General features: G+C 31.5%; 2 protein-coding genes across 2 annotated transcripts in view; one reads left to right on the top strand and one right to left on the bottom strand.

Moving 5' to 3' along the window:
• LOC145675129 (uncharacterized) overlaps positions 1 to 19507 on the bottom strand; it is a 762987-nt gene that overhangs the window by 694521 nt on the left and 48959 nt on the right. The window lies entirely within an intron of this gene.
• The window catches only part of LOC145675856 (uncharacterized), a 545559-nt gene that overhangs the window by 80455 nt on the left and 445597 nt on the right, over positions 1 to 19507 (top strand). The window lies entirely within an intron of this gene.

Consider the following 19507-nt stretch of genomic DNA (forward strand, 5'->3'; position numbering starts at 1 on the left):
TGGGCGCCCGAAGAAAATTTTGTAGGGGGGCATCTCTGTGATTGCTATACTACGTTTGGTATTTTTTTTTTTATTATTTATATTGAGGAAATCTTAAGAAATTTAAGTTGTTTTCGTGAGGCAGGGAGGAACGCCCTCACCCTTCGGGCGTCCATGCGTAATACTTATTTGACACTTTTAACACTATTTAAAAAAAAAAATCGTTTCATAGGTATCGTGCCTTATGGTTCGGAACCATGAATATGTATAACTAATGCACTATTTTTGTGCAATTTTCTCAAAAATCATTTGAGCCGGATCCCATATTAGTAGGACCGCCGCTCTTTTTCCCCTAGTACCGTTATGTTTTATAAATAATATAGAAAGTCATGTTCTTTCTTGGGCTGTGTTGGCAGCCGGTAGTGTTAGGTCATTAGGGTTTGTTGACCTGGTTACGTGTATTGGAAAGTTGTTATATTTTTGTTTTTAGTTGTGCTGACATGGAAAGGTCTTTTTTGAGTTTGTATGCGTGTCTTTCTATACTGGCTATTTTTAAAAATAATGGAAATTTGAATTAAATCTGTTGATACGTCATTTTGAGAGAATATTTTATTCGTTCACATGTATAACATGTTGAACAATATGTGAGAGAGAGAGAATAAAAGATTACACGAACAATATGTGAGAGAGAGAGAATATTTTATTCGTTCACATGTATAACATGTTGAACAATATGTGAGAGAGAGAGAATAAAAGATTACACGAACAATATACATTTAACGGTTCGGTTTTTATTAATTTAACCTCTTGTAATAAATTTACTCGAGAAATATACATTTTAACGGTTCGATTTCTATGAAATCTCATAAAGTGGTAGGAAATTGTTTTATTAGAAGGTAAGAACACTTATAATGTGTGATACGCACTGGGATTGAACCCAGAACCCTTAGCAACAGTGGTGAACACTGTATTGTACTGTGAATAAACCTGGTACCCTTAGCACAAGAGATGAACGTTGCATTGTACGGGGAATGAATATGAGACCATTAGCACAAGAGGTGAACGCTGTATTGTACTGGAATTGAACCCCTGGTTCTTAGCAACAGAGGTGAACAATACATTGTATTGAGAATGAGCCTGGAACCCCCAAGCACCAGAGATGAACGTTGCATTGTACGGGGACCCTTAACACCTGTGGTGAACGCTGTATTGTACGGGAATTGAATATGGGACTTTTAGCACCAGAGATGAATGCTGTATTGTACGGGGACTGAACCCGGGACCCCCAAGCACCGGCGATGTATATTGTATTGTACTGAGAATTATTGCAATTCTCACATGTAAATTGGCGAGAAAAAAAAAATATGGGAAATACGAAGTGTGTATGTATGTATGATTTATTCATCGTTTTTATTCCTTATAGTTAACTCCGTGTTTACAGCCAAGTTTGAAATACGGAGCGAGTGAATTGTTCTTCCGTCTCTTACAGAAGACTAGCTTAGAATGCCATTACTTCCGGGTTGTTGCCTCACACGCTTTCACCTTGCTCCCGATAGAACTATGACTTGTGACACGCATGTATAGAGTGTCAATGCACTTTCTAATTTTTATTTCCGCTTGTACTGGAATAACCTTAGACACTTTCTCCCTTGACCATGAGAAAACTGTCTGGCAACATACTGAAATATTTTTCCATTAACGATGGTTGTTACAGCGATAGTTATCGGCAGTGATGAAGAAGACAGATAGAAATTTTATGTTTCTTCCCCCTTTAAAAGATGTTTTGGGACAAACACGTAAATGTATTTTTGTGGCAATATCTGATTTTGGCAGAATATCTAATATCTGATGAACATGTAAGCATTTTTCCTTAATTAGATGAAAACCGTACATAGCTACAAGTCCCAAATGTCGATACCCTGTCTGAATGAGATTTTTCCAGCGGTTGACGAACTTGAAAATAAGAAATTTTTAGATTTCTCGCTGTGGCAATGAATAAACGATGTTAGCGGACCTTATTTATTTATTTATAATTAATGAAATCGGGTTGAAAACCCGCTGAAAAAACATGATGCTTGGGGGAGGGACATAATGAAATCCTTATATATATATAGTATTGAAATAAAGTTTGTTATTATTGTTTTTACACCGTTTATAGTGTGTGTGTGTTGATCTTTTGGGTGTTGAACTTTTTCGTCAGTGATTTTAACAGAGCGAAGTCTGATTTTTTAAGGTGAGAACTTTTTAAATGTCATGTATTATTCAATTCATTATAATTAAGTAAATAATACACGATTTGCTTCTGAGAAACATTATCCGGGAAATAAACCTACGACCATTTTTGTAATTATGACAAGAGGATAAGCTTTGCGATATACTGAAAACGCTTGAAATGTAATTGCGATTTTCGATTACTAAAGTTATTATTATTATTATTATTATTATTATTATTATTATTATTATTATTATTATTATTATTATTATTATTATTATTGCATTCTTTCATGCTTCTTATTTTTATATTCTCCTTTCTTATAGAAAGTCGTAAGACCAGCTATGCTGTAAACTTGTAAAATATTCATTCTCTCCTAATAAATTAGTCGAACACTTCGTGTGAACTTGTAAATAAATCGTTTGTTACACAAGCTCGTTTTTTAAATATTTTATTGGTTCATTTGTTTTTTTTTTGTTCAATCACTTCATATTTTTACGGATCGTATGTTATACATACTCTGCTTATGTATTGGATCGTTTGCGGTGCAAACTAATTGTTAAAATAGATTGTGAACGTTTTAAAATTGGTGTTATTTATTGGGTCGTTTGCGAAGCAAGCTCAGAACACTTGTAGAGTTTTATTTGCTTAATTATAGGATGCTTAATTACAATATGTTTGATTCATTTGTTACGATTTTTTAACTGTTATACCGATCACTTTAAATCAGTTATACCTAATATATATATATGTACGTTGTACAGATGGGACTTGAACTGTTTAAGTAAGCTCATTTACCAATAGATGGCATACTACTACGCTTTGGTAATACAACTGATAATCTTTTTAGGAACGCAAATGTTTGAACTAAGACTAGTATTTACAGAAAGAAAGAAATGTTTTAGTTTTGGGGGGAGCGCTTTTCCCCTAACATTATTGTGTTTTAATAGTAAATATTACTGAATGTTAGTTATTTGCGTGGATGGTAGTTACATAACGCGTACAATGGCTTTAATGTCAAGAAAGAAAATTTTACGGAACCCCCTAAATACATTGGTTATTGAACACTGTCTTTTGACTTGAAAACCTGTTGTGTATCCGCGAAGCAAAATGAAATGATGTACTCCTATTTGTACCATGATCCTCAATGAAGGGGGCTTTGCCTGCCAAATAGATTGCCTAAATTTTAACAGTATTATCTTATAGCAAAAAGAGAATTATGTATGACTATTTGTAGTATATTTTACAAGTAACGGGGGCCCTTCCCCCCCCATTAGTTATGGGTTCCTCTAGATTTTAGGAGTATTGTATTACAAGGAAGCGAATTGAAATTATGTATGGGTATTCCTATTTCTACCATGTCCCTCAACGAGGGGCTTTTTGCCTGCAAGATAGATTGCCTAGATTTACCAGTATTATCTTATAGCAAAAGAGAATTACGTACGAGTATTGTAACACATAGCTATAACTGTCGGAGGCCCTACCCCTTAGTTAGGGGTTCTTCTAGATTTAAACAGTATTGTATTACAAGGAAATTATGTATGCCTATTGTAGTATAACCGTATAATTGGCGGGCGACATTCTACCCATTAGTTATAGGTGCCCCATAGATTTAAACAGTATTGTATTACAAGGAAATTATGTATGCCTATTGTAGTATAACCGTATAATTGGCGGGCGACATTCTACCCATTAGTTATAGGTGCCCCATAGATTTAAACAGTATTGTATTACAAGGAAATTATGTATGCCTATTGTAGTATAACCGTATAATTGGAGGGCGACATTCTACCCATTAGTTATAGGTGCCCCATAGATTTAAACAGTATTGTATTACAAGGAAATTATGTATGCCTATTGTAGTATAACCGTATAATTGGCGGGCGACATTCCCCCCATTAGTTATAGGTGCCCCATAGATTTAAACAGTATTGTATTACAAGGAAATTATGTAGTCCTATTTGTAATATAACTGGCGGGTCCCAGTCACAGGATTATTTAGAAATTTTTGAGTCCCCACGGTTATGCCGGTTTTTTTTTTATTGGTTCGATTTCTATAAAATCTCTGAACACTTACAGTGTGATTATTTATTCTCTCGTTTGTTTCTACAAACTTGAACTAAATATGGGAGCTAAAATAAACTCTTAAAAGTATATAGGAAGTGGGAGGAAACCCACGCACACTGTGTTTGTTCACCACAAACTCACTTGACCAACCAGAGGTGAACGCTTTACCACCGAGCCACCGCAGCCCCCAGGCTTACTTAGATTTTTTTAACAGTATTATATTATAGCAAAAGGAAAATCACGTAGCTATAACTGGCGGGACCCATTAGTTATAGGCGATCCTAGATTTTAACAGTATTATAGCAAAAAGAGAATTATGTGTTTTACCATATACATTGACATGTGTTAAAGTTCCCCATTAGTTAATTCCTACAATTGTGGGTTTTTTCTGAATAGGTAATAACATAATGATGATAATTATGTTCAACTGAAGGGGCCCCCTTAGGGATTTGTAATATAATGAACGTTTGGTGGTTTTACTGATAGAACAAGAATCAACTATACCCTTACAAATTATGTTTTATTAACAGAACACAACTGCAAGAAGGGTACTTATTTAATGCTATCAGTAGTATTTAATGGCTAAAAAGAAATATATATATATCATACTGTACCTTTAAAATATAAATATATATATATTCAGGACTAATAATAAATACGTCAACACGGCTTAAACTAAACTAAAGTTAATTTAAAATTTTTCCGACAGATGGCATAGAACTACAATTTTCTATTATAGTTGATTTTGTATTAAAGTAATGAAAACAAATGATTGAAGAGAATTATATATAATGATTAGTACGGGGTTATTCGATGAAAGAAAGAAAAAAAATAAGTATAGAAGAAGAAGAAATGTAATTTTACTGTTTTAATATGGTTATTGAAAACACATACACAATCTTATTTTTTTTTTGTTTCTTGTTGAAAGAATATTTATAAGTTTAAAAATTGATATAGAGATGCATAAGAAAACTGATACACATTTCGTTTGTTCATTTATGACCGACTCATGGTTTGAACTAGAGACAATGCTTATATGAAGCGAACGTATTTTATTTTTAATAATCACTTTGTTTGAGTTTGTCCGGGTGGAAATATGATTTATATACAGTGAAAAAATAAAATAATAACTTAATTTGTTTAGTCCGTCATATTTTGAGGGAAATGGCGTGAAAGATATATATATTTAAATATCGCAGAATACATTTGAATGTGGGAGAATATTTTATAGCTAACTGGATTGGAGTAACATTGAATAAAACCCGAGATTAAATATAATACTTATTATTGAAAATTAATTTCCAAACCTTTGCAGTGTTGTTGTTGTAGGGCATTTAAGGCTAATTGCTTATACGAGTAAGCGCACCTGGGATTTGAACTCGAATACCGCTGTTAAGGTGACTTTGCTTATACGCGTATGTCCGCTCGGAATTTGAACCCACGTACCAGTGTTAAATTTATGCGGAAATTAAATGGGCATTTTTTAATGTTAAGATGCCTTTGTTTATGCGCGTAGGCTTGCCCGGAAATTAAAATTGTACGCCTTAGCACGAAAGGCAATAACATTAAAAAATTATGACATGCGAAATTTGTACTTGAGAACGGAAATATGTTTGCAGTAAAGATGGTAGCCTTAGTGAATACGGCACCATGGTTTTGTTTGCACCAATGGCAGAAGCATTAAGGGGTTAGAACATGTCGAACCATTACAAATTAAAGTGTGATTCATTTTAACAAAATGCACCATCCTTAACGTGAAACTTTTAGGATACAACCGGAAATTGAATTTGTGTTTGTTAGCAGCGTTTATTAAAATATATAACCATACTGTAAGATTTAATAATAGTAGCTTAATTTCAGTTAATCAAGGCGTTCAGCAGCATTGGTATATGAAACATGAACCTATTAACTAACTAACAATTACTGGAAACTTCGAGACGTATGCTATTGCCTAAGTTAATTTGATTTTGAGTTTGTTGTTGTTTCGTTCAGTAACATGGGTATATGAGACGTGTAACTACATAAAGTGAATTGATTTTAAGTTGCTATCCCGTTCAGTAGCATGACTATATGAGACGTGTACCTACATAAAATGAATTGATTTTAAGTTTACTGTTTTGTTTTGTTCAGTAGCATTGCTATATGAAACTAGTATTTACCACCACCGGAAATTAAATCCGGGACAGTTTGTACCAATAGCGTGATTATTAGCATTAATCACTATGTTAGGCTACACAGAAACACTAGACTTGATTTAAGTGTGTTATTTTTCTTATAGGTTTTTTCAGAACAAAAACTGAAAATTAAACACAAACACAACTTTAAACTTTGCTCCTGGAAAAAAAAAAAAATTTTTAGCACTAATTGGAAGCATAAAATCCACACCGGAAATCAGATATAACTTCTTACATAGCGATCAAATCTTTGTGAAGTTAACTCCTTTAAAATTATATATAAGTTGTTGTTCAACTTAAACAATGTAATTGAGTTTGTGATTAGAATAATAGAATTTTATTAGTGTTGATTATAATTGATTTCATTCTGCTGAAAATAAGTTGTACTAATAATACTTTTTTTTTTTTTATTTTATTTTAGAAAGATGGAACCGCAGCCAAGCACTTCCGCCGGTGAGTCCTCCTCCTTCTCCTCCTCCTCCTCTTCGTACCGCCACATCCAGTGGTTTAATAAGATGGAAGAATTATTGGATGTGGCCGAAGGGAGGAAAAAAAGAAGAAGAAGAGATGAACAGAGGAGAAAAAGATACAACCCGGTGGTGGTGGTGGCGGAAGAACAAGTACCCCAAAAAGTAATAGTGGTGGAGGAAAAAGTGGAGCCAATAACATCATCACTGGTGAAAGAAATGATGTCAGTGGAGGAAGACGAAGTGGTATTGGTGGAAGAAGTGATGTCAGTGGTACCAATATCACCACCAGTGGTGGAGGGGGTAAATGACAATGATTGGGATTTATTAAATGATGGGGAAGATGACGTGTTTATAAAAGCATGGGAGAAATATGAAAGAATGGAAAAAATAAAAAAACTGAAACAAAAATACTTGTAAAAGAAAAAAAACTGTAAATAAATCATGTTTTGGGTGAATGGGAAAATTTTGAGTTTCCTTTCCTTTGAATTTTTAAAACCTGTGTAACAAAGGTCATAAAAATGTCTAACTTTTTTTTTTCCGTATCATATTGAACTTATAGATACCTTTTATTAAGAGTAACGTTTCGAAGCATAGAAAAAGATATTTTCAGAATAAGAATTGTTGTTAGAATTTTTAAAAGCAGGAAAAAATCTTTATGCTTTTCAGTATGCGTCACTATTCAGTTATCAGTTACCATTGAAGAGTTTTTAAAAGCAGGAAAAAAATCTTTATGCTTTTCAGTACGCGTCACTATTCAGTTATCAGTTACCATTGAAAAGATTTCAATTTTTTTGCTGTCATAACTACTTTGATTTCCCTCCAATATCAAATTGTACTTGAGTTTTCCTTTTATTTTTTATTTTTTATTTTTTAAATTAATATACATAATTGTAGGGTGAAACAAGATTAATGAGATATTTGCTGGTGTCCATAAATAAGAATTAAAACAACATTCTCGTTTACTAATTAGTTGTTGTTATTAAATGATAGTATACTGAAAGAAAAGTCTGAATTTTTTACTTTTTGATTAAATTCGTTTAAGATGAGTGAATGAATTTATTTTATTCACTCACATGTATAAGATGTTCGAAGAATATGTAAAGAGAGAATAAAAAGATACTCTCCTAATAAATTACTCAGAGCAAATTGTATTTGCGAACATATTAAAAAACAAGATAGAGAATTTGAATACATTTTCTTTCTGTGAACACTAAAATGTAGTTGGTGTCAGGGAACATACATTGAGAACAGTTTTTTTTTATTCCTTGAATAATTAACTAGGTATTTCTTTTGGGTTTGCGAGCCACGGCAGGTGCAAAAACACGATAATGTCCAACTATTTAAGGTAAATATAGATAAAGGGTTTCAGTGTAGAATGACATATATGTTAATTGGCATACCATTATCTATTTGGATGAAATGGAGTCCCGTACACTTAGGTCATGAAGATTTGTTGTCTCTTAGACACTTTATAAAAAAAAAAGCGGCCATGAGAAACACAAATACTTGTCATAAAATGTTCAAATAATTGGAGCATCCTAGGATCAAACCCCAAGCACTAAAGGTGACCACTAAGCCATTGCAATTGCCAAAGAAGAAGAACTTTAGTTCAGTTCAGTTCAGTTTAGATAGTTAATGCTGCCATCAGAATATTTTTCTTTGTGCAGCACGGAATCGAACTCTGAATAAATGTAAAGATTAAATAGCAAATTGTTTCTTAGAAATAAAAATTACTTACTTACTTACTATTGTGTCTGTGTACGGTTAATTATGAAATTATTTTGAATAATAAATGAAATTTGTGAGTCCCACGATTATGTCGGATTACTTTAGAAAGGTTATGAAATTGGTGGAATGAAGAAGAAGTGGGAGAACACGTTGTTTGTTCAGCACAATTTATAAGAAATAAATCCAAACTTAATGTTGTGATAAAAATGTTGAAACAATTGATGCATGCGGTAATCGAACCAAAAACCCTAAACAGTGGAAATGAACGCCTTACCACTGAACCCTTATGGCTTTGCTATGAGAAATAAAATAATTGATGCATGCGGTAATCGAACCAAAAACCCTAAACAGTGGAAATGAACGCCTTACCACTGAACCCTTATGGTTTCGCTATGAGAAATAAAATAATTAATGCATGCGGTAATCGAACCAAAAACCCTAAACAGTGAAAATGGACGCTTTACCACTGAGCCCTTATAGCTTCGCTATGACAAATGAAATAATTAATGCAAACGGTAATCGAACCAAAAATCCTAAGCAGTGAAAATGACTGCTTTATCATTAAGCCATTATAATCCTATATTGATAAATGAATACCTAATGAAAAAAAAAAAAGTCTAACTGTAGAAACCAACTAGCACTGAAAAAACTAAACATTGAAACTTTGTCAGCATAGTAATCCATATAATTTTATTGGATGCTCAAGGAAATTGTATTTTCAAAAGTGTTAAAATTAAATGTGAATCATTGAGACGGACCTGTTATGAAAGAATAAAAGTTTGGTCTCGATAAGAAAACAATAGTGAACTATTGCTAACGTACTTATCATCAAATCTTTGAACAAATCTTTTCTGTTTTGAACAGTACATAAGTAAAATTAATGAACAACTGTGTGTCAAATGAGTAAGATTAATACATACTAAAAGATGGTTGTTTTCAAGAACTTGAACTGAAAATTGATTCTACTTGCCTTCTTTTTAAAAAACAAGTGGTTAAATGAAATGATAGGAAAAGGTGGTAGTTTAGTTGACCTCCCCTTTGAACAGTAATGGGGTATTTTATATATATAATCTCACAAAGTTATTGTTCGTGAAGAAAAGTGTAAATAAAATGATGATTTCCCACAGGACTATGGTTTGTCACCGCCGCTAACATGGACGCTATCCGCTTAGCAAAGAGGAGGAGGGTCATGTTGGGTGATTAAATCTAATTCAATACAATAGATATATATAACCTAACGCATTGATATAAACACCCGTTTAAATAAGTAAATGATCTTTGAATATATGTCATATAGACATGAAAAAAGAATACCGATAAATAGGGAATAAATCGTTGATTACTTGTACAAATAAATAAATTTTACTTTCATGAAACTTCAGACATAAGAAGAAGAAGTTTGTGAAACAGTTTATTCTCCTTTGCCATTGCAAAGTTGGTGTTAGTTTTTTTTTTCTTTCCTATGCTTTTTAACATATAGCATACCTAATGAAAATTCACAGAAATTTCTAGCACTGATCAAATACATAATGTAGGCTTCAGTTTTAACATATATTCACAACTTACTATATGGATTGTCTACAAGATTCCTTAACATTTGTCGAATTTTCGATAGCATTTGTTTCTCCTTATTGTAGGTGATACTTTATTTGTAAACATATTTAGCGAAAGTTCAATAATTATTGTCTTATGATAACAACAGTAATAAATTTTTCAAGTGCGGAGTATTTTGTAGATAAGATAGCACCACTCGTTGCTAAAAGTTGTCACAAAAGGAAGTAATCCACCATGTCTTAAATGTAAAATAACCAAAAGCATATTTTAAAAGGATTTAAAAGCATTATTTATCAATACGTTGGAATCCAACAGGCTAATTTAAAAAAAAAAACAAGTAAATACAAAGGAGCTATTGGGGTTCGGGTATAGTAATTTCTAATTATTGTTTTCAATGTTAGTATATAAAAATTCAAGCACGCGCAGTAAACGGTTTGGGTGACTTTGTCGCTTGTAAAACTGATGCAAAGATGAAATATTCAAGCTAATTTGAATAATAAAAGAATAGTATCTAAAACTAATAGGGGGTGGGAACTATGAGTTTCAGGTCTACCTTAAACTTGTTTAAACCTGTTTTCATTGGTTAATTCAAACATGTCATTACATCCCACGGTGAAAAGTATAAATACCGCGGTTAAGAAAGCTACATAAGAATATTCTTGTTCTGGTTGTAGTCGATGAAAAGATTTTTTCTTCTTCTTCGTATGGTGGTCAATGAAGATATTTGTGCCTAGTGTTTTTATTTTAATTTGATCACTTCTTATTTTTTTTTTATTGGTTCGTATCTTTTTTATTATTTCGCTTCTTTTTTTATTTATTGGATCGTGTTATTTAAAATAACACTCGTTTTTAAAATAAGAAGCTCAGAGCAGCTACGCTGCGAACATTTAAATTCCTATGGAAACTCCTAAGACCACCTACACTGCGAAATATTAAAAAAAGCTCGTAATAAATTACTCGAACACTTACAGTGTTATTTAAAATTAAAAAGTCGTAAAAGCAACAACGTTGTGATTATTTTATTCGTTCGTTTGCTAAGAAAGCTGAGAACTATTATATAATTCGTTTCCTCTGTCGAACTGAAAAATGTCTAACGCTGAAAACGTATTGGTTTGTTTCTGCGATAATATTCACATCACCATTCAGTGCTTAATAAATGCTTTTCAAATGTGGGAATCTAAAAGAAGAAGTATGCTTCTTTGCAGTGGGTGTGCACGTGGATTGAAAGACGCAATAAACCATGACTGCATTCTGTTACATAAAAATATATTGAAAACAAAAGTACTAAGTGTTATTATGGATATGGACACACAAAATGAAATTTGGTATACGTTTCAAAAAAAAAATGCACGACAATACTTTTAATAAATTAGAACAGTTTTTTCATATATATGATGATGCCATTCATAATGATACATTTGTTAATCAACTAATAGAAATATTTTTGCAGAAAGATTTTAAGAAATTCTTAATTTGGAATAAAAACCAACGTGATAGTGATAGTGATAGTGTTTGTGATTGAAAAAATATGAAGACGTATGGATGAAAATGTTACTCTTCTGTAGGTATATTACATGTACAAACTGTAAAAAAGGCACATTTTGCCATGCTTTTTTTTTTCTGTGAACGTTACAAGTAAATTTTACTCAAGTAAATATCTAAGAAAAATACTTACTGTGTAGTGCAGTGCAGTGCTATCATACTAAACATTTCTTCAAATATTTATGTGTATGAGTTGAAAACTAATTAACACAATACAAATTTAAAAAAAAAAAAAAAAAAAAACTTGTGTAAAAAAAACCAATATAAACTAATGAAAGATGTTTCATATTGCTGAATAAATGAAGACTTTATACAAGCTTCATATTGATGAATAAATGAAGACTTTATACTAATAATAATAATAATAAAATCGGAGATTTTTTTATTGTACTTTTTGCAACAATAATAATCGCAAAAGCCTTCGGCTAGCAAAAGTTTACGTACACTAGTTATTAATTGGTAGTAATTATCTTTGTACAGTAAATATATTTGCTTACTACCCTTTATTCCAGGATACATTCCATAAAATTCACGACTATTAAGTTTCTTTTCAAAGACAATGATTTGGTACTTGGATACCAGGTATTGTTGAAATTTTTCACATCATTAATAGTACATCCATTTTGATGTCCAATAGTAACATTAGCATCATCACACAAATCCTTGGCCTGCTTCAACAATCGCTCAGGATTGTTTTTAACTTGTATACTTGAAAGCAATTTTGATTGGCCTTAACCTTTTTCGAGGATGATAGCCTTAGAAAGACATTATATGTCCTTGTTTAATGGGATGGTACACTTTTCCAAAAGAGTTGTATATTCCTCATATTTGGTCGATCCATGGGTTCGACATCTTCCCTTGCATGGATTAACAATGTGGATCTTAAAATCCACCTTTTTTCCCAAAAGAAAATGTTCGTTACTATTTAAAACATTTTCAACTGTATGGAATAATACATCAGGGTTCAATTTCTTTTTAGGACGTCATGTTGTGTACATTGTTTTAAGTTTAAGGTAGTGCTCTCGATAGTTATTCCTATATAGGTGTTCTTGTCAACATCCTTTAATGCATGAGTCATTCCGAAATCAAACAGATTTCGTATATATTTTTCCGGATCCATACACTTAATGGTTATTTCTGTCCCTTTTAACCCAAAGTAAACATATGTTTCTGATATACTCTTTACTATTTCAAATTCTGATGCATCCATTATCTTAGGTACTTCTTGAAAAACACAATTTAGTTCTTAGGTTCCCCAGAACTAGGAGAACTTGGTCGTGGTAAGCTTGCCTAATAGTAGTTTAGCATTGTCCTTAACAAATAAGTCAGCTGCTTGAACTTTTTCACAAGCCTTATTTTTTATATTATCCTCTCGAAAGAACCCTGTTCGATATAAATCAGAAATATCAGCAGCGGTTTCACAGCTTGTCAAAATAACATCCTGTCTTCCTTTAAATTGTTTTAATAATTCTGTTAACATTTAATAATGTTTTTCATTGGGTACACGCACACCCTTAGAATGATAAGTATCTACCAAACACTTCCAAAAATCGTTTCTACTCAAAACTACGTACATGCACCCATTGCTATGAAATTTATCTACTATCATTTTCCATCTGTAGTAAACAACTTCGGATGCTTCATATCCGAAACGTTTTGCCATGATTACCACTTGAGTTAGTTCGTTTTCACTTGTAGAAGTCATCTGTAATCGAAATAATGTATTCTTCTATTGAAATAATAATAATAAAAAATCCTATAAATTTGTCTATTTCCCACCCATCTTTTACTTCGTTGGTTAGTTCGCCCAAGTAGGATCCGATTGTAAGATTGGATTCTCTATTTCGTTGTTGTATAAACATAATGCTGTCTGTGTCACAATATAATATGGCTTCAGGACCTACAGCAGTCAATAGGTCATGAAGACGAAGTCTTGCCCACGATGTGATGAACGAAGCAAGCACAACGTTTGAAAATTTCCAGGGCTTATTCTTATTCTCTGTATTGTGATACGTAAGAATAAGATGTTTATCTCCAATGGGTAATACGCTTTGTACTTCGTATTGTTGTGCCCATAGATAATACAAAAATTTTCCAATGTGTCAACAATCATGAATTGCAACAACTCCGTTCTTTGTCCACATTTCCCATAAAGCGAGTTGAGGAATATCTTGGAGATATACCTCAATCCTGGGTTCAATCCAATATTATTTTCCATTAACTCTATGCCTTCGTGGGTATGATACTCTTTAATGTATTTTTGTTTGTCTCCTTTGGTTTTGCACCAAACAGGAAATCCTGAAGATTCCTGCTTCATTTGAAGGAAAGAATTCACATAGTCTTTAAGCAAACTATCTGAATTACTAAGTTTGTAAGCACATGAAATAAAATCCAATCTTGTTTTCTCTGATATCATAATTTATTTATTTATTTATTTATTTATTTTTCAATATATATATATTGTTTGTACCAAGATTGCTTTAGCAAACACTAAGTGTTAGTAAATGAGTTACAAAGTATGAAATTGTTAATATTATTAATTTCATCCCTAACAAATCACGTACATGTCTATTATTACATATAAATGTTCTAATGATATAATAATGGTATGAAAAACTTTATATAATTACACCTATTTCTTTTCACGATGTATTTAGACATAACAATATAAATTCTATGCGTGCGCATACTCGTGCTAAATTTTCACGCATGTCAGATACATGTGTATACTTGTACTTGGTCTTTGCGCATGTCAGATGCGTATGTATACTTGTACTTGGTCTTCGCGCATGTCAAATGTGTATGTATACTTGTACTTGGTCTTCGCGCATGTCACAATATAATATAAAAGCGCGCATGCGTATAGATGTAGTAAATCATATAAAGGAAGTGATACGTTGTTACAATGTACAGTCAAAAGCATTCTGTTTCCGCAGTTAAAAAGCAAAAAACAAATTCTGGTTCTTCATCTTATAATAATAAGAAACGAAAAGGTGAAATTGAAACCAATCTTTCTTTATTGCAAAGTGAATGTGTAAAATCTAAATACATTTCACCACGTGAAAAACGTTTTCAACTTGAAAAACAAAAGAAAATTATTCTTGTACATCCAAATGATCCTGACATTCCTGAAGAAGACGCTGAAAAATATAGGATTATTTATCCAACACAGGAAATTACCATAGACGATACTGTGTATAGACGAAATTTCAGATATCCAAATGAAATACCCTTTGAAGAGGAAGTTGTAGTAAATCAAAATACAATTTCTAATGATATTCTGATATTCAATGGTGTGAAGTGTGGTTGTACTCCTAATGAAGTAAATGAAGTTTGTGTAAAACAGTTACTAGAAAAATATAAACTTTCTGAACCATTACTTTGTGAAGGCTGTGCAAATCGTAGTGAGAAAGAAACTGATCATAAATGTGTGAGTGAAAGTGATGAAGAATTAAATACTATTGTGTGGAATTTCCTAATCAAGAAATCAACACGTGATCAAATATTAAAACAATATCTAAAGATTCATGTGAAATATATAGATGTAAACATTATTCCCCATCTTATAAACAAATTTAATTATTCATATCAAGAAATCACGTTTAATGATTATCATATTTCTGACTTAAGAGAAGCATATCTTGAGCACGATAAAGATGTGTATCAACAATCCAGACTGTGAGTACCAATGTCGTTTCCTAAAGACATACGACAATTGCGAATATCAATGTTCTTCTTTTTCTATAAAAGAACAATGTGTATTAATGTGTATTGACCGTTGGAAACCACCACGAGAACTTTTGTGTTATGGGTGTTTTCAAAACAGGAGCAAAATAGAAGAACACGATTGTATTACTTTGGACTATAATATGTTATGTTATAATGCATGGCGTACAATGGTAAACGGACAAACTTTTGATGATTTATATGAAGAATTTGCAAGAGTGCATTGTGATACTGAAATTGATGATTGGGAATTTACATGGACATTATATAACATTTTATTAAACAAAGATAACATTCAGTTAATTACAGAGTTATTCTTAGTAAAAGATTTACATTATAATATGCATAAGAAATAGTAATAATGGAAAACAAAAACTCTTCTGTTAATCAATTACAAAATAATAATAATAAAAACAATGTGTATAAATTAACAAAGGCACATGATAAAAGACTTTCAGCAATAAATTGGCCAGTATGTAATTGTGCATATACTAATATAAATATAGATTGTATTAAACAATATATCAAGGAATGTATCTGTATGTAAACTATATATATATTATTGAAATTTGTAAATAAAATTTTTTTCTCATTTTATATTACATGTTTTATTTATTTCCTTACACATCTTATATATTTTACTTCAACGCGAAAATTTTTTCAATACACTTACAGTGTAAAAGTAAACTATGTTTCAAATATGACTTACAATTTATACGTAGGGAAAAATTCTTTAAAAAATTTTTTCATGAAATTAGAACTTTAACAAAAATCCGTATGTTATGATTCGCCTACATAAAATTTGTTTGTGCATTTTATATTGCATGCATGTGAAAAAAAAAAAAAAACTTTTCACATTTTTTAGTTTACGGTTTTGAATTTTCACAACTTGCATTTTCATTTTGACAACTTGCATTTTCATTTTGACAACTTGCATTTTCATTTTGACAACTTGCATTTTCATTTTCGTAACTTGCATTTCTAAAAATTTTTTGAAAATTACATTTTCACTTTTAATTTTGTTCAATCACTTCTTATTTTTTTTTATTGGTTCGTATCTTTTTTATTATTTCGCTTCTTTTTTTATTTATTGGATCGTGTTATTTAAAATAACACTCGTTTTTAAAATAAGAAGCTCAGAGCATGTACCCTGTAAACTTGTAAAATATTCATTCTCTCCTAATAAATTAGTCGAACACTTCGTGTGAACTTGTAAATAATTCGTTTGCTAAGCAAACTCAGAACACTTACAGTGTAATTATTTTATTCGTTCGTGTTATTTTATTTTATTGGTTCATTTGCTTAGCAAATTCAACTTTTTTTATTGGTTCGATTTCTATGAAATCTCAGAACACTTATAGTGTGAATCTACAAATAATTTCGAAAATACTAAGTTCGTTTTTAAATATAGAAAGTCGTAAAAGCAGCTACGCTGTAAACTTGTAAAATAAATCGTTTGTTACACAAACTCGTTTTTAAAATATTTTATTGGTTCGTATGCCAAAGCATACTCGCTAGAGCAACTACAAGAAACTATGTTTTCAAAAATCGCAAACTTGTCAATGTAAAATACTCATCAAACTTTTAAATACTTCAAAGTATTAGTAAAAAAAATATATATATATATATAAAACACTCATCAAATACCAATTTTAAACGCTTTTCCAAAAAAAAAAAAAAAAGTAAACGATAGAAAGCATAAAGGAGTTTCACCTTGTAAAATGTCAATAATACCTTTTATTTAGGAAAGTTTTAATATTAAATAAGAATCAAGAAATGAAATTCGTATATATTTATTTCGGTAATATTATATATATACAAGCAAAATAATAATAATAATAATAATAATATATACAATCAACATAATGATATACAAGCAAATAATATACAAGGAAAATAATAATATATATACAATCAAAATAATATACAAGCAAAATAATAATAATATTACATAAAAGTTAGACAATATATACAGAATCACCGAAAATTAATATTTCTTATTCTTTGACAGTAGAATATCTACTAATTCATTCAAATATCTTGGGTTTCTTATTAATTTGAAATATTCTTCTTCAAATATGATTGTATTTACACACATTCTATGTGAGTTTCGAAATATGTTATAAAGTTCTTTTCTCACATTTTCTTTAATAAAAATTAACCATGTCTCTGTTTCTAAAGCTTCAATGTCCATAAAAAGGCAGCGGTGAGACATTTGTTGCGGACAGTCAAAAAAACAACCCTCACATAATAATACACAATTAGGGTTCCAATTTAAAATAGTGTTTTTGATGCACTTTTCATCCACAAACACTTGTGTACACTTACACTTTTCTTCTTCTTCTTCTTCGTTCTTCTTCTTCATTGATAAGTCTAAGGGCTCCGTTTGTGGTGTTGGTGATGGTGGTGCTGGTGAAGGTGTAACACTTGCATGTGGTGTGTCGGGTTTACACTCGTCCAGTTCGTCAAATAATCGCAAAATTTCTTCTTCCTCCCCTTCACTAAATAAGTCATGTGAAGGTAGTCTTTCTTCTTCTTCTTCATCCTCCTCCTCTTCTTCAGTAAATAAATCAGGTGATGGTGTTCTTTCTTCTTCTCCATCCACCTCCTCTTCTTCTGCGGTAAATAAATCAGGTGATGGTGTTCTTTCTTCTTCTTCTTTACTATCTAGTGTCCACTTTAAAGATGTTGGTTGAATGTTTTTTACTCCTAATAATGACGAGGATGCTGGAAGTGTTGGTAAAGATGTCCTCACTCCAACAGGAGATGATGGGATTAATACTGGGTCTTCTCTTAAGTCAATAATTTCTTCCTCTATAATAATTTCCGAGGATACTGGTGAAGCTGGAGAAAAATACTGAGTTTCCTCGTCAATAAATATATCTGGTAAATCTCTCGCAGTTTTAAACTTTTTCCTTGGAGATTCTACAAAGTCAAATGTAGAATCCCAATCTACTTCGTTGCAAAGTTGAATTTCTCGCTGTACTATACTGCCAGACGAATCCATGATGATACTATGCTAGTCTTCTCATCATACCCAGTATATAAGGAAAACTTTATCGATAACATCATATCACGTGGTACTTTAAACATTTTTCAAACAGTCCTACCACGCCAATTAAAATATTTTCACATATACTTTTCCAATTCTCTATGGAATTTTTATAAATATAGAAATAGCAAACATGTTCTCATATAATCTTTTAAAATATCAACATTTGGTATTTTCACTTTGGTAAAATCATTCCACACATTTTACAACGGTATTCATAAGGCGTACTATTTAATCATCTGTCATCTATGTGCAGATTTAGATACATCACGTGTAAATAAATAAATAGTTTACATGCTTTTAAAATAAAATCTGTTATTTACAACTTCTATTATTATTCATGTCCCTACATACACCAACATGTTGTCCACGTAAAATAACGGATGCCACAAACTATCTTTGTATTTGCATTCATTCATTCATTATTATTACAATAATATAACAATCTTCTATTGCAATCGTATTTAACACCCCTTCATGTTTCAACATGATCATCATTCAATAGGTGAATGTTCTTTTGCATTCGCGTTCAATAACCTCATATGTTTTACCATTCGTAATGTAAAACTTTCTTTGTATTCATTATTAACAAACTATCATAAAACTTGTTTTTTATTAGTCTGTCTCCAACCTGTGATGTTTATCTTCCGCGTGCCCAAACTTTCTTTTATGTTTTCACCGACATCGCCAAAGTTATTTCTATTAGTTTGTCCACAATTTCTGATGTTTTACATGTGCAATCTTTCTTTTATGTTTTCACCGACAATGTCTTTTGTTCATCTACCACAATACCAAAGTTATTTCTATTGGTCTGTCTGTCCCCAATTTGTGATGTATATTTCCCACGTCTGCAATCTTCCTTTTGTTCACCTACCGCGGCGCCAAAGTTATTTCTATCAGTCTGGCGGTATTCTGTAATGTTTACCAAACGTGTCAACGGTCTTCCTTTGTATTAAAATTCCAGTTTTAGCAAGGCTCTGCAAGCACACATCATCACTCTTAC

The sequence above is a fragment of the Thermobia domestica genome, chromosome 18, assembly GCF_964235325.1.
Source record: "Thermobia domestica chromosome 18, izTheDome1.hap1.1, whole genome shotgun sequence".
Lineage (NCBI taxonomy): Eukaryota > Metazoa > Arthropoda > Insecta > Zygentoma > Lepismatidae > Thermobia > Thermobia domestica.